The sequence below is a fragment of the Schistocerca cancellata genome, chromosome 2, assembly GCF_023864275.1.
Source record: "Schistocerca cancellata isolate TAMUIC-IGC-003103 chromosome 2, iqSchCanc2.1, whole genome shotgun sequence".
Taxonomy (NCBI): Eukaryota; Metazoa; Arthropoda; class Insecta; order Orthoptera; family Acrididae; genus Schistocerca; species Schistocerca cancellata.
The window spans coordinates 389,905,437-389,920,105 of record NC_064627.1 but is presented as its reverse complement, the minus strand read 5'-3'; the positions used below and the strand labels follow the sequence as shown (position 1 = coordinate 389,920,105).

The 14,669-nt window shown below is 40.2% G+C and overlaps 1 protein-coding gene and 1 non-coding gene across 2 annotated transcripts in view; one reads left to right on the top strand and one right to left on the bottom strand.

Annotated features, from left to right (window-relative positions):
• Nucleotides 1-14,669, top strand: part of LOC126154306 (retinal guanylyl cyclase 2) — a 450,774-nt gene that overhangs the window by 191,599 nt on the left and 244,506 nt on the right. The window lies entirely within an intron of this gene.
• On the bottom strand, nucleotides 1,749-1,819 carry Trnag-gcc (transfer RNA glycine (anticodon GCC)). The gene has a single exon. It is a non-coding gene; the product is annotated as a tRNA-Gly (tRNA).

Below are 14,669 nucleotides of genomic sequence, written 5' to 3'. Positions count from 1 at the left end.
TCAAAGGATTACTGAACGATGGATCAGTCGCACTGGACCAAATGATTCAACCTTGCATTACTGGCCTCCATGGTCAGCGGACCTGAATGTATGTGATTAATTCTTGTGGGAGTTTATAAAAGACTCTGTTTATGCGTCTCCGTTACCAACAACAATGAATGAACTGAGAAACCGCTTAACAGCAGCTGTGGAAGCTGTAACTCACATGCCGTGCACCTCATGGGACGCATATTGAACACAGATGAAAAGGTATGAAAAAATTTTTTAAGTTTTCCGTTCATAAAAAAAATCATTGTCTATAGTTTCAGAAATGTAGACGTGCCAAATCGGATGATTCTTTTTGATACACCTTGTATATGACGTCTCCAAACTTTTCGTTCAGTTACACTTAAATCTGTTGCAACTGACAACGGGATAACGCGTGCGACTTCAGAAATCTATGTGCACCACCAGTTTCTTCGTGTGCTCCATGCCCGCAAATTCAGCATAAAGTGTTTATCGACGTACAGAACAATGAATCCCTTCTGTTGATCGTTGTCATTTCTTGCTCTTTCATTGTCAACTAAGTCTTTAAATTCTTTCTGTATGATACTCTAAATGCTTTTTCATAGCAAACATGCAGTACCCGTCGCTTATGCTAATTGAGAATTCTCGTCCCTCTCTTCTGTCATTCTACATTTTAAATGATTGTGACGATAGATCGGTAGACTGCTCTCTTCTTGCAGCCACGGGACCTGTGAACGTCCTTCATACGACGAACAAACAGCGAAGAGGAAACAGCGCCATCACGATTCTGCCGAACTCGGATATTTGTGCTGAGCGAAGAATGCCGCACCTCAATGCTAAATGAAATGTTGCGCTCTTCCTTCCGAGAAAGGACTGAGCAAAGCCAAATAACAGAATGGGCCTTGGTCCACGGTGCACGTGTGAAGTTTGGCACGCAAAAATAAAATATTTTACTGCACTACTCACTTATTCATTTTCCCACTATACATTTCAGTGGTCCACAACACTAGCTGCAGGTGAAGAACTGTGCAATTAGATTACCAGTTGTTATGTAGATCATAAGCACCTCTTTCCAGTACCAGCCCAAGTGCAAAGCAAGTTATGTTGCGTCTTCTGCTGATGATAAAATTGGTTTTCCGGAAAAGGTACTGTCAAAAACATGAAATTGTAAGAATAAAATGTACTTTCAAGGTAAACACAATAGAAAAGTGCTGCATTCTGCTACTTGTTGCGTGTTCTCTTCACTGCACATTACATTTACTTTGTCAGTTCACCGAAAGATGTTATGCATGTTATTGATGTGCTGTGTTTACAATCAATACAAAGATAATTGAAAGCTGAGGCTTGCCTATTTAGTTTACTGTGCAACATAATTCAGTTCTATATTGTTTTATCTTGTATTATCCAAATTTGGATGGGCGCCTGTGCTCTACACCAACACCAAGAATGTAATAATACGATTCATTTGTATTTATCAACAGTCGCAGTCCTCGTTATGCCGTCCTTTAGGCCCGAAATAATCAACGCGTTCTGTGTGTACAAGCGGAGCTGCACGCCAAGCTCGCCAGTCGAAGTAGTAGCGGAGGGTGGCAGACAGATGGCGTGGGTGTGCCAGGTCGCTCGCTGCCACCACTTTTCAACTGTAGGGAGATGCCCTCGTAATGTTCATCGGAAATGTTGTATTACAGCATTTCTATTTATTGTCCCAGCGAACTATTAACAAATACACATATAAAAATTGATGCATCGGCCGGGAATCGAACCCGGGCCGCCCGCGTGGCAGGCGAGCATTCTACCACTGAACCACCGATGCTACTGGTGTTAGTGTAATGGTTTCCGTAAGTTATGGTCCCTTGTATGTTCCCATTTGTAAGAGGTAATCAAATAATAATGGTAAAGTCGTTATAAATATTCCTCTTGATTACATCAATTCTCACGTTCAGACAAAGTTTCCTTTGTTCCTGCTTGACCACTAAGTGAACTACAACAATTAGGTGTACACAGAGTTTATGTCGTGAAAGCCATACCTGAAAACAAGAAGAAAATATTTATTAACCCTCTAACAGTAAGGTGAAGTTTCCCCACCCTCCAAATATCGATTTTTCGGGGTAAAATAAAAAATGAATAATGGAAAAAAGTTTTATTATCAATTAAACACATATAATATTTGTTATAAAAACAAGTTTCTTTATTTTTATAGTCAATAAGTAAGAATATAAAGTACTTTGGAAAAAAATTGGAACTTGATTACAAAAAAGTACCTTAATAGAAATAGTCTCTATAAAATTGTTGAACACATAGTAAAAATCAATAGATTCAGTCATTAACTAGGAACTTGAGTGCTTTAGAAATTCTAAAGATAGGAGCTAAATGAGAAACATCTCTTACTAATTGTAGAAAATAATTATAGTGTCAGCAGTTTCGAAATATAAAGTTCAGAATAATAAATGTCTTTGTACACATAATGTAATAGGAACAAATAATAAATGTATAATGTTATCCTGGAAACGATCACATACAGCCCTGAAAATACATATTTGGCACAACTGATCACATCTCAGTTTCTCTACATCCAGGGCATATAATAACTTTATACTCCCCACATATAGAACGATTACACTTACTACAAAAAGCATTCCCCTTCCTATCTTTTGATCTGTCACAAAAATCACGTCTTCTTTTCTTTAGTGGCTGTGCTTGGGTAGGCTTGTCTAATTCGATTGGTTCTTTTTCTAAAAGTTTTCCAATAAACAAACGGAGCTCACGGGGAAGATGTGTGTTATTCAACTTCTTTTCCATAAGAGGTTTTGTCAAAGAGAGCGCAAGATTTTTGAGAAATGATATTCTCGCGTCATTTGAAAAGCTGTCCATTTTGCTATTGCTTTTGTAAATGATAAAACTATTTATAGCAGCGATGTCTAAAATAGCATAAAAGTACCGCATGGACCATCTTCACGATTTTCTCTTTGTGGTCCTGCTGTGGCAAAGCATATCTAATACATCGACACCTCCTTGAGTTAGATTGTATAACTCCACAATTTCAGGCTTGTTTGATTTCTCGTCTCTCCAGAGAAGTGCATAGACGATATCAGTGAAACATTTTTATTTTTCTTTGGAGTAAGTGATACCAAAGTTTTGTCGTCCTGATACATAAATGTTGAACAGCCTTCTGGAGCGGAAAGCAGCATTGATGGTGGTATTTGCAGTTTTTTCCTCCTCAATGTACCTACAAATGTGAGTTTCTTTTGGAGGAGGGCGTCAGTCACCTCCAGTGAGGAGAACCAATTGTCCGCTGTAATGTTTCTATTAGAACCCCTGATAGATTCCGTCAGGCGCAAAACATACTGGGCAGGTAAAGGAAAATCTCCAGGTCCCCTCTTTATTCTGTTGTCCTTGCCAGTGTATGGAATGCCACGCAAAAAATAGAATGTCCTTACGTCGCCTAATGACATTACTTTCAACCCATATTTGTCGGGTTTCGATGGGATATGCGTTTTGAATGGACAGGCACCCCGAAAACTCAGTAAAGTCTCATCTGCTGTGACATATTCAGATGGACTATAATTTTTTCCACTGTTATATTCAAACATGTCCCACATTTCTCTGAAAGCCGCAAATTTGTCGTTGATTTTTCTGGCCTCTCTGGTGGCTTTATCATCGAAGCGGAGGTTTTCTAGAAGAAATGCAAACCTTTTCTTGCACCAACAGAATACCAGAGGTCCATAGGTCGCTGAGAACACCTCATATACACTGGGCATAGAATTTTTTAGGACACCACTCATGAAGAGAAGGTCCATAAACCCTTTTATTTCAACGCTCTCTGTTGGTGAATGAAACCACTGGACCGTATTGTAATTTTGCCTAGATTTCTAGATTTCAAGATTTGTGTACAAAACAATTTTTTTATAATTTTCGAATCTATAAATAATAAAAATATTTCCAATTCGCTAGTGACCCCCGTTGCTTCCCCACGTGAACCAGGGAGATGAGTAATAATATTTGACGCTGGTGTCCTAGAAAATTTTGAATGGATGGGTTTGTTGGTCCATATTGTCCCTAAGTCTTTACCTAGCTCAAAATTTCTCTCGTCATCTACATGTGACTGAGAATTATCAAACTCGACTGCTCCTGCCGCACATTGAAATACATCATCCTCGTCATCAGTATTAGATAATACATCATCCTCGGTTTTGAACAGTTTTCTGCATCGATATTGTCGCCATCCTCTGACTCAGCCTCCTGTCGGAGAAACTCATTGTATATCTCTTCAGGAGTTCTAAGGAGTTGATGCGCCATTTTAGTAAGATACTAGAAGAGAAAACAAAACTTAGATGTAATATAAACATCAATATGGGGTTGAATCCTCCCCACAAAAAAAAAATTAATAAGTGTGACGTAAATAGTAAGGTGGGGTCGGATCCAACCCGAGCGCGGGTAATGTAGATTTCGGATAGAGGGGGGTAGCTGCAGGTCAGTCACCAGACTGGCGTGGCCTCCTCGGCGTTCTCGGGACGACTGGCTGGTAGGGTAGCTGGAACCACAGCGCTCTCAGAAAAGGGAGTGTGGAGTTATAAACAAAACAGACTCGCCGGGGTCTGATCCAACCCCATCCTTACCGTCAGAGGGTTAACAAGAGTTCTGAAATATGTAGTTTCAGCGTTTTTTCCATGTATAGTACGTCAGTTGAAGGACCTGTCGTTATAACTGTCACATTATGCACTTCAAGGAAGATGCAAAACACCTCGCACAAAGTTGGAAATGCCCACCTTCACCCCAGGCTCTGGTGCTCGGTTCCGTTGTGGCGACGGGACAAACTGCCGTCATCCCCACTTTTAAAGATCCATAGATACCTAACATTTAATAATAAATGCAATAAAATATGTTGTATGATTTGCTTCCATCGGTACCACTAAAGTACACCGCTTTAGCATAGCTTGCTAGAAATTGCAGATCAGAAAAATACGTCAGTTGCAAAGCATTTGTATTCGAGAAGTGCCGGTGTCCCGCAATCAGTTAAGAACTAGAACCGATTTATTCAATTTTTTACGCGATACTCTAATAAACGTGCACATAGACATATGCGACATTGTCTTATATATTAGGGCAACCATTGTTGGAAAAAATCTCGAAATGATAACCAGTTCACTTAAAATTTATACACAACTCTCTAAAAACATTAGGACGAACATAGACCATTATAAACAGGCGAAACGTTTTTAGTGAAAATCTCTAAAAGTTCTTGGACGATTTAGTTCATATTTTTACATAGTACTCTGATTAACAAAAATGGTTCAAATGGCTCTGATCACTATGGGACTTAACATCTATGGTCATCAGTCCCCTAGAACTTAGAACTACTTAAACCTAACTAACCTAAGGACATCACACAACACCCAGTCATCACGAGGCAGAGAAATCTGATTAACAGTTGGACGGACATAGAATATATATTTTTAATACATCTAAATATATGGACACTACTGTATAACGTCAACACGTTGTTACTAAAAAATACTTAAATGTCTGATACGTTACTCTAATAAGCATTCGGACAAGAAAGGGCTACACAGTTTTTAAAAAATGCTGCTACAAAATTTTTAAAAAGTTCTTGCCAGATTTACTTTAAATTTCTACATGATACTTCACTATGCTTTCGACTGGACATAGGCTATATTTGTTTAAATATATATTATACATAACATGTAATACAATATATAATGAGGAAACTTTTTTAGCGCAAATCTCGAAAAGTACTTTATCGTTTCACTTCGAGTTATCACACAATGCCCTAATAAAATTTTGACGGTATAACTTATATACTTTTAAATACATATAATACCTATGAGTAAAAGTAGGATTTAATAGGTAAACGTTGTTAGCATAATTCTCAAAAGGTACTTGATCGATTTACTTCAAACGGACATAGTCTATACAGTTTTTTAAATGTACAAGTTCTCTTTTAAGGACAACTGCGTGAACAAAATTCTGATTGATGGTGTAATGTGCAACTGTGCATTTTAGTTTTTTTCTCGCAGTCAGTTCTAACTACGGCACCAGGGCATTTAGACCAACACACATATTGTTTCTTCATATATTTATAATTTTAAACAAAATATATGTACACAACAATGTGCTGTTCGTTGCATTCCTCATGGTATGTTTTAACAGAAAACAGGAAAGTTATATTCATGGCCTCCTGGTTTATGATTAGAATACTACAATGGAATCTGAATCGCCCAAAATTTCGTAACCCTACACGGTTTAAAACATCTCAAAATACTATCACTGACGTTACTGTCCTCATGGATGCAGCAGCCAATGGTCCAAGCCGATTTCCACACTCATAAGCGGCTTCAGTGTGTGCACAATACTCACTTTTCGTTACTCACTGATTTCTGCACTCCTTACTGGCAGAAATTGGAAGCCGTGAAACTGTTAATACTTTGTGTTCGACCACATCCACAAATACTAATAGTAATAATAAAACAGAGTTGGTTTGTGCTACAGATTTATGAAACTTCATGGACTTAGCGTGCGAACCAAAACCAAAATATCTCAGTAAATACCACGCCAGTAAGAAGACACTATTATGTTTCCATCTCTTTACTATCCAACATCGAAAGGAAACCACAGTGGAATGAAGCCTTACGAATATGGACGAAATTCCTTTGACATTTGATGTGCCGAATAACGGAACTGTTCCTACGCAAGGTGCTAAAACGGCAATTATAAAAAGGAGTGGACATGAAAAAATGCACTGTTGTCCTTTCATGTTGTGCTGAAGGTAGTAACTTAATCCAGTGATGGAAAATGAGCGTTCGGCGTCATTGGCCGGGAGGCCCCTCGCGGGGCAGGTCCGGCCGCCTTGGCGCAGGTCTTATTACATTCGGCGCCACATTGGGCGACCTGCACGCCGGATGGGGATGAAATGATGATGTACACAACACAACACCCAGTCCCTGAGCGGAGAAAATCTCCGACCCAGCCGGGAATCGAACCCGGGCCCGGAGGACGGCAATCCGTCACGCTGACCATTCAGCTACTGGGGCGGACAATCCAGTGATCATTTTGAAGCACAAAGCAATGTCAATATCTTTTGAAATACCGCCTGTTGTTGTTGTTCACGAACATGACAAGGGTTGGATGGACGAAGCTGATATGAAGTTATGGATTAACAGTGTGTGGCAGAGAAGGAAAGGTGCTTTATTGAAGAAGAGTTCTCTTCTTGACCTAGATCAGTGTAGTAACTATTTGAAAAATTCTGTGAAAGAGGAATTGAGTCAGGGGAATACAGAGCTTGCTATTATACCGGGAAGACTTACTTCACAATTTCAAGCTCTTGATGTCTCGATAAATAAACCATTTAAAGCGTATATGAAAGAGGAATGGAACAAATGGTTGATGGACGAAACCCAACATGAATTCACGCCGAAGGGAGCTTTAAAACGACGTACAATCAAACAAGTGTGTCATTGGATAAAACAGTCGTGGTCTAGAGTGAGAGAATCTTTCAAGAAGTGTGGCATAAGTAACGATCTTCATGGCAGTGAAGACCATCTTAATATGAAGAGGCAACGATCACGACGAAGAAGAAGAAGATGAAAGTTCAGATGAAGATTTTCAAGTATTTTAAAGGTCATTTCTGTTTTATAAACTAAGAATTATTTAGTCTGGCTTTGGATTATAATAATGAAAATGATAACAAAGTAGTTTTTTAAAAAAAATTGGTTAAAAATTAAGGTGCATCTTATAGTCCATAGTGTCTTACAGTCCGTAAAATACAACAAAACAAAGCCAGTGTTAACTATAAAAATGCTGATTTGGTAACAAAGTAACTATCGTTTTGTGCATGACACTACCACCCACTTTCTTCCTCTACACTCGCAACAAACCGGCTAAACAATGCTATACAACGCAATCATAACTGACACCATTACAGGATCTTTTTTAGGCGGTTGGCTGAATTTAAATTTAATGGTTGTCATCATCGATTGTTGCCACTAATATTTTCAGAATGTCAGAAATATTGTACAGTTACTGTACAGATGAAGCGAAGATCCACCATAATGAGGAGCAAACAAACGAAGATCTACCGTACTTGCAGAAACTCCTGCATTCGTTGAAATAAATTACAATCAGAAGATGATGAAAACGTGTGCCACAAAACTAATGCACTTGAAAAAAGAAACTCATATCACAACCGTAAGCTGCTTTCAGTGAATAATGCTTTACTGACAACTAGTGTCGATAGAAAGCACAGTTTTAAATTCGACGTAAAAATTCATCATAATAAAATTTCTCTTCCTTGTTTAATTTTAACCCTTGGTGGTAAAGAGCAGTAGACTTAATTATTTTGTATGAGTTTTTTTTAGGCTGAGTTTTTCAGTGGACAGCTGATATGAACTAAGTCATCATCCACATCCCAGATCCCGCATTCCCTCGCTTCAAATTCCCAGTGGTGTCCAGTTAAATACGTGCAACTTCAGATGGCAAAATCTTTAAGACTTAGAAAACAAGGTTTAACCAGATTTTGGAAGTTTGAGATGCATTCGATTTGTCCTAAATCCGATTTTTTCAATTCCTCATAGCATGAAAACCAGGGACCCTAAAATGTTTTATAATTTCTGCCTCCAGTCGCGTATTTTCCAGCTCCTGCAACTGGGGAAAGCCATTTCCATGTAACTTTATTCCGTAAAGGGACGTGATGCGAAACATTGACCTCAATATGGCTTAATGGTTGTCAACTAAAATATTGTGCCAGGACGTTGAGGTGATTTGTCTAAAATTACAAAATTACATGGAATATTCCATAAAGGGCTATTGCGAAAAATCATTGTATTTGAATTTAATATAAGAAAAGTTAACTTGATTGTTGCATTCCTATAATTGTCTTGCATTTCTCTGACAAACGTGCTTACCTGTTTTTAGGGTTCCGTGCTACAGTCGGTAACAACCGAACCCTTAGAGTATCGCTTTGTTGTCCGTTTGTCTATCTGTCTGTCTATCTGTGTCAGTCTGTCCAGCTTTTGAAAACCCCTTTTCTCAGGAACGGGTGGACGTATGAACGCTCAAATTTATGTCGTATTTGAGACATGGTTTTTAATGGTATTAAGGAAAACGTGGGAGGAGCCACGAATGTAACTTTCGTTTCACACAACCTGTTTGTTTAACAATATATAATCATAAATTTGTTTTCTTTACAAATTAACAAATTTGTGAAATGAATAAGCTTTTACAAGAGAAATCAAAACAAGAAAAACATCACAATAATTACAAGGGCCCGGACCTTCAGGCCGCCCGTTATCGGGTGAAACAGCTGTGTTTACTATCGCGCTGGACACGGTTTCTCTTAGTAAATGCCCTTCTGCAACACATGAAAACATATAAGTAATATTGATGACAAGAGTATTTCAGATACTCAAACATATGACGTAACTCTTCTTCTTCTTCTTCTTTTTCGCAAGGTTCGGGGTTAAGATGCGCGCCTATGCTTAAAGGTTAAACAAATTAGGAAACAATTATGACAATGATAAGGCTTGCTTCAAACCGAGGAGCCGGCCGCGGTGGTCTAGCGGTTCTGGCGCTGCAGTCCGGAACCGCGGGACTGCTACGGTCGCAGGTTCGAATCCTGCCTCGGGCATGGGTGTGTGTGATGTCCTTAGGTTAGTTAGGTTTAAGTAGTTCTAAGTTCTAGGGGACTTAAGACCTAAGATGTCGAGTCCCATAGTGCTCAGAGCCATTTGAACCATTTTTTTTTCAAACCGAGGAACCTTTTCATTTCAATCAGCAACCAAAGTGCGTCTGGATCTCAACCCGTCGCTTTTCACAACCTCATTCCGACTAAAACCCTGATGACAGTTGGCTGTTAATATGTCAAAAGTCAAATTGCCTCTCAGTTATGAAGATCGCTCTGAAGTAACGTTTTAAAATATTACGTATGAGCACTTATTACAAGAGAACTCACTCGGCGGAACCACAAGATCCAGTTAATGGCTCTAAGCACTATGGGGCTTAACATCTGAGGTCATCAGTCCCCTAGACTTGGAACTACTTAAACCTAACTAACCTAAGGACATCACACACATCCATGCCCGAGGCAGGATTCGAACATGCGACCGTAGCAGCAGCGCGGTTCCGGACTGAAGCACCTAGAACCGCTCGGGCACAGCTGCCGGCCACCAGATCCAGTTAAAAATACATCAATGTCTTTCAAAGACAGGAACGCACAGCTTAGTACAACAGGTAGTTCAAATCATCTCAAATACAATTGCAGTCAAGGAATTAAACCGATTAATATCTAAATCTTGTTTAACGGCAACCTGTGTCTTGGTACAATTGTTCCGACTGTATTTACGACCAGGAGCTGATTCATTAAAACATTAATGATAGGGTGTAAACTAGAAAGGAAGAACAATATAATATCAGAAATTTTCAAACAACTAGTGTCTAGTACAATACTACGGTCTGTATTTACGACCAAAGAACCGACCGAGTAAACCTCTGAGGGACGGTACAAACCAGAAAATAAGAAAGAAAGGAAATATAGTAACGGGGCAAATTTTTAAAAGACAACCAGTGTCTTAGTAGAATACTACGGCCTATATTTACGACCAAAGAGCCACCCGAGTAAAACTCTGACGGGCAGGTACAAACCAGGAAATAATTAAGAGGTCGGGTAGACAATGACACCAATCACCACGAGGATTACAGAACGTCACTCCCCTTTATCAGCAAGCAGCTCCATGGATCCATTTGCATCGCGGCGGTTGCTGAGTGGTGCCGAAGACAGCCAAGTAGAAGGGGGCAGCCAGGCCACGAGCGGTCGTCCGACACAAACGTTGCCAAGCAACCGACGCGTGCTGCTTGTAGTCGACGCTCCCCCCAGTGAAGTACTCCTGTATCTTTATCCCTGCGCAGGCCCTCCTTGCGTAGCTCGTGGCTTCGGCCGCTCGGACCTCGTGACCGCCTCTTGTCGCGACGCTACCGCCAATGCCCAAACTAGGTGCTTCCTGTCCTCGGGCCAGCGAACCGGTATATGTATATCGGCAAGCAAAGGGCTTCTGAGGACCAACACACAGATACCAACTCTTCCTCACAGATATTGGCAACGGGGCCGCAGGAGGGATAGTCGATGCTACCCTTGAGCTAGTGGCGCCAGACAGAACAGTCTACTAACTTAATGGCGCCACGGCTCAGTATTCTCAGATCTATGGACCCTTGTCGATGTAAAAAAACTAGAACTTCCAAGTCAATACAATCTAAAGATGTGAACATTTATGCCACATGTTTTAAAACTCCCAGACTCACTTGCCGGCCTGGGTAACCGAGCGGTTCTTAGCGCTACAGTCTGGAACCGCGCGACCACTACGGTCGCAGGTTCGAATCCTGCCTCGGGCATGGATGTGTGTGATGTCCTTAGGTTAGTTAGGTTTAAGTAGTTCTAAGTTCTAGGGGACTGATGACCTCAGAAGTTAATTCCCATATTGCTCAGAGCCATTTGAACCATTTTGAACCCAGACTCACTTATGAAAATCTACAGGGTACTTCCTGTCGGCCAACAATCATGAAATTTGGCATGGAGCAAGGTTTCATGGTACAACCAAAGGCAAAAAGTCGAAAACTGTAAATCTGTAGTTACGTTAAAAAAATTTGTCGTTTATTATCAGATTGTCAATCTGTCCGTCCGACCGTCCGTCTGTTAAGACCCCTTGTTTCTCAGGAACGGGTGTACCAGTCAAGTTCAAAATTTGTGTCACTTATTAAGTCGGTAGTCCCTTGGCCGTAAAATAAACTTTAGCTTCTATGTCAATACAGCCCAAGGGACGGCCATTTATGCCACAAGTTTTGATACTGGCAAACTGAATCATCTAAACCTGTATGGCACTTCCCGTGGATCTACAACGATGAAATTTGGCAAGAAGTACGGTTTCACAGTACAAATAACGGAAAAAATCCGAAAATTGTTAATCTATAAGTATATCACACGGAAAAATTATTTATTTTGTCATTTATTGTCCGACGTCAAACTTAAAATGAAACAATTTTTATATCCCCAGTCAAGGCTGCCAGGGTCGCAATGATAAAAGTCAAACATCAGGCAAGGAATGACTTTATTGCTACTATAAAGCGTTCCGGAATTATTCATCAGACATCCACGAGCGATTACTGCAAATAGATATGGCGTTAAAATACTATTTGAAGAGTAGTCTGCAAATGTTTGTTTCACATACAACGCGTCATATGAGAAAATCATTCCCTGCCTTATGTTTCACTTTTGCCACTACGACTCAGTCATCCTGAATGGAGAACTGCTGATTGTTATAATAATGTTCGCCTCCCACCTTCATGACTTTATGTCACATTTACATTACTGAAATTGGAACATTCTCTAAAATCTTGGAATTCCTGGGATCGATATCTTGCCAGTATCAATGTCGATAATAGGCAAAAATAGTCGAGATGCTCGATTCCCAGAATGGATACACATAATTAAATTTGTGCGGAACCCTCAGTGCGAAAGTACTATTCGCACTTGTCAGTTTTTTTGCATGGACGTGCATCTTAAACTTCTGTTCTTTTTTTTTTTAAGTAATGTTGTTCACAGCGATGGTGATAAATTGTGTTTAATGTCTTAGTAATTTCAATTCTTTTCGTTTTTTAATATTATCTGTTCATTAAATTGTAAATCGTATAGCAAATATTACAGAACTAATTAATAATAAACCTTAAATGTTGTGTTACATTCTTTTGATTTGAAAATTTCTCTAAAATGCTATTTTTGCGTGTTAGCCCGCATCACAGGTCTAGCGTAGAAGTCTATAGATATTGGATATGGCCGTGCTTCTTATTGGAATATACAGGTAAAAGCGCCATGATAGCGTAACGGGAGGACGGCATTTGTGTGACTGAAGAAAAAGCGGTGAGGAATGCCCGAAGAGCTACTGTAGAACGTGTAGTTACAGCAGCTGGCTCAAAAGTGGTCTTTATTGCTCAGGCTGCAAATGTGATTTAGGACTCGAGCGACGCTGGACCTAAGTGCCTGAGGATGAATAACGTCGTAATTCCTTCACAATTAGCATTCATTTGTCGAGAAATTTGTGAATTTGATTTTTGTTATTCCATTACGGTAAAACGATATTACCTCTTAAATCGAAAATCAGAGGACCGTTGCACAACCTTCCACGTATTTCACTCCGATTTAAGACCTCCTTGCCTGTTGCCGTGCATGATCACTTTGATCAGAAGGGTACGCGACACTTGAGGATATTGGCTGCGACAGGAAATCTGTCATCCTGCGTCAACACGTTTATTGCAGATACGTCTTTCACAGTCGTTTTATGCACATAAATGTCGCAGGCAGGCAGTCGCGCGTTTAATTTCGGATGAAATATGGAAACATTGCTCTGTTCAATTAAACCTCCCAACGAAAGGACAAACGTTACGAGAATATTCCTAAAGTACGTACTATCAACGGTAGCGCTGTAAACGATGGAAATTACTACCAAGCAAAAGAGACGATCTTACGTTTTACTTAAAAGATGGAATTAAAAGAGAAGAAAGAAGGAATGTTGGAGCTGAACATTTCGTCAACAGCGGAGTCCTCACACGCCCTCGGCATTTCCTAAATGGTCAATGAAGAAGCGATGATACATTAAAACACACCTCGTTAAGTAAAAAGAGTAAAATATCAAAAAATTCCGTTACCAATTGTTTGACGGCCATACGCCGAATTTTTCTTTCCACTATACTTTTATCAGCGAACAGGTCTCTATACACGTTTTTCAACTGGTTTTATTTTCCTGTCACATAATTTTATTGAAGATAATTTTAGTAGGTTTAATGTCGTGATAGCTAAATAAGCTACCGCTATTGACCTTGTTTGAGTAGTACCGTTTTTCGTCAACAGGATTCGATATCAAGAATCATATGTCAAACACTAGGATATACATGTTGCATGGAATGAACGTTAAGAAAACCATCACAGCTGTTATTTCAGCTGTTATTATGACACCCGGTGGAACACCTTTGCGATGCGTTAAGAACGTCGTCTTCGCTCCAAACCCCATCGTCCAACATCACTATCTTCTCCAGTTATGACTCTTGACGGAGAATGGGTTGCTATTTCTCCATTGATTCTCAGACACCTCTTTGGAAGTGTCCCTAGCAGAGTTCATCATAAAGCCGGAGAGTGTGTACACACCCCACGTTAACGTCCACTACTTCTGATCGGATACTCGTAGCATATGTGCCCTGACAGCGGAAGAATTTTTCACCATCTGTGTTCGGGCAGCGGGGGTGGAAGGGGTAGCGGCAGACGTTCCTGAGTACCACACAACACAAAATGACGCACCTTGAATCTCGGATATCTCGTTAGTGTCCCACAGAGGCGAGAGCAATGTGATTTGTTTGTGGTGATCCGCTCTCCCGACAGGAGCGTGTGCTCGGCGACTGCCTTGGAGCGATTCCAGGGAAGCGGGCGTCAAAGTTCTACGTTTTCCTTCACTCTCACTGTTATCAGCATCACAAGGAAGACACAGTTTCCTTTTCCGACTCATCGCTGTCACATTCACTAATTAACTGGGCTTAAAACACCTTATTACCACCAGCGAGTGTAAGCGTGTCTATCAGGAGTTCTTTCACATAGTGAAACCTTCCCGTCCCCT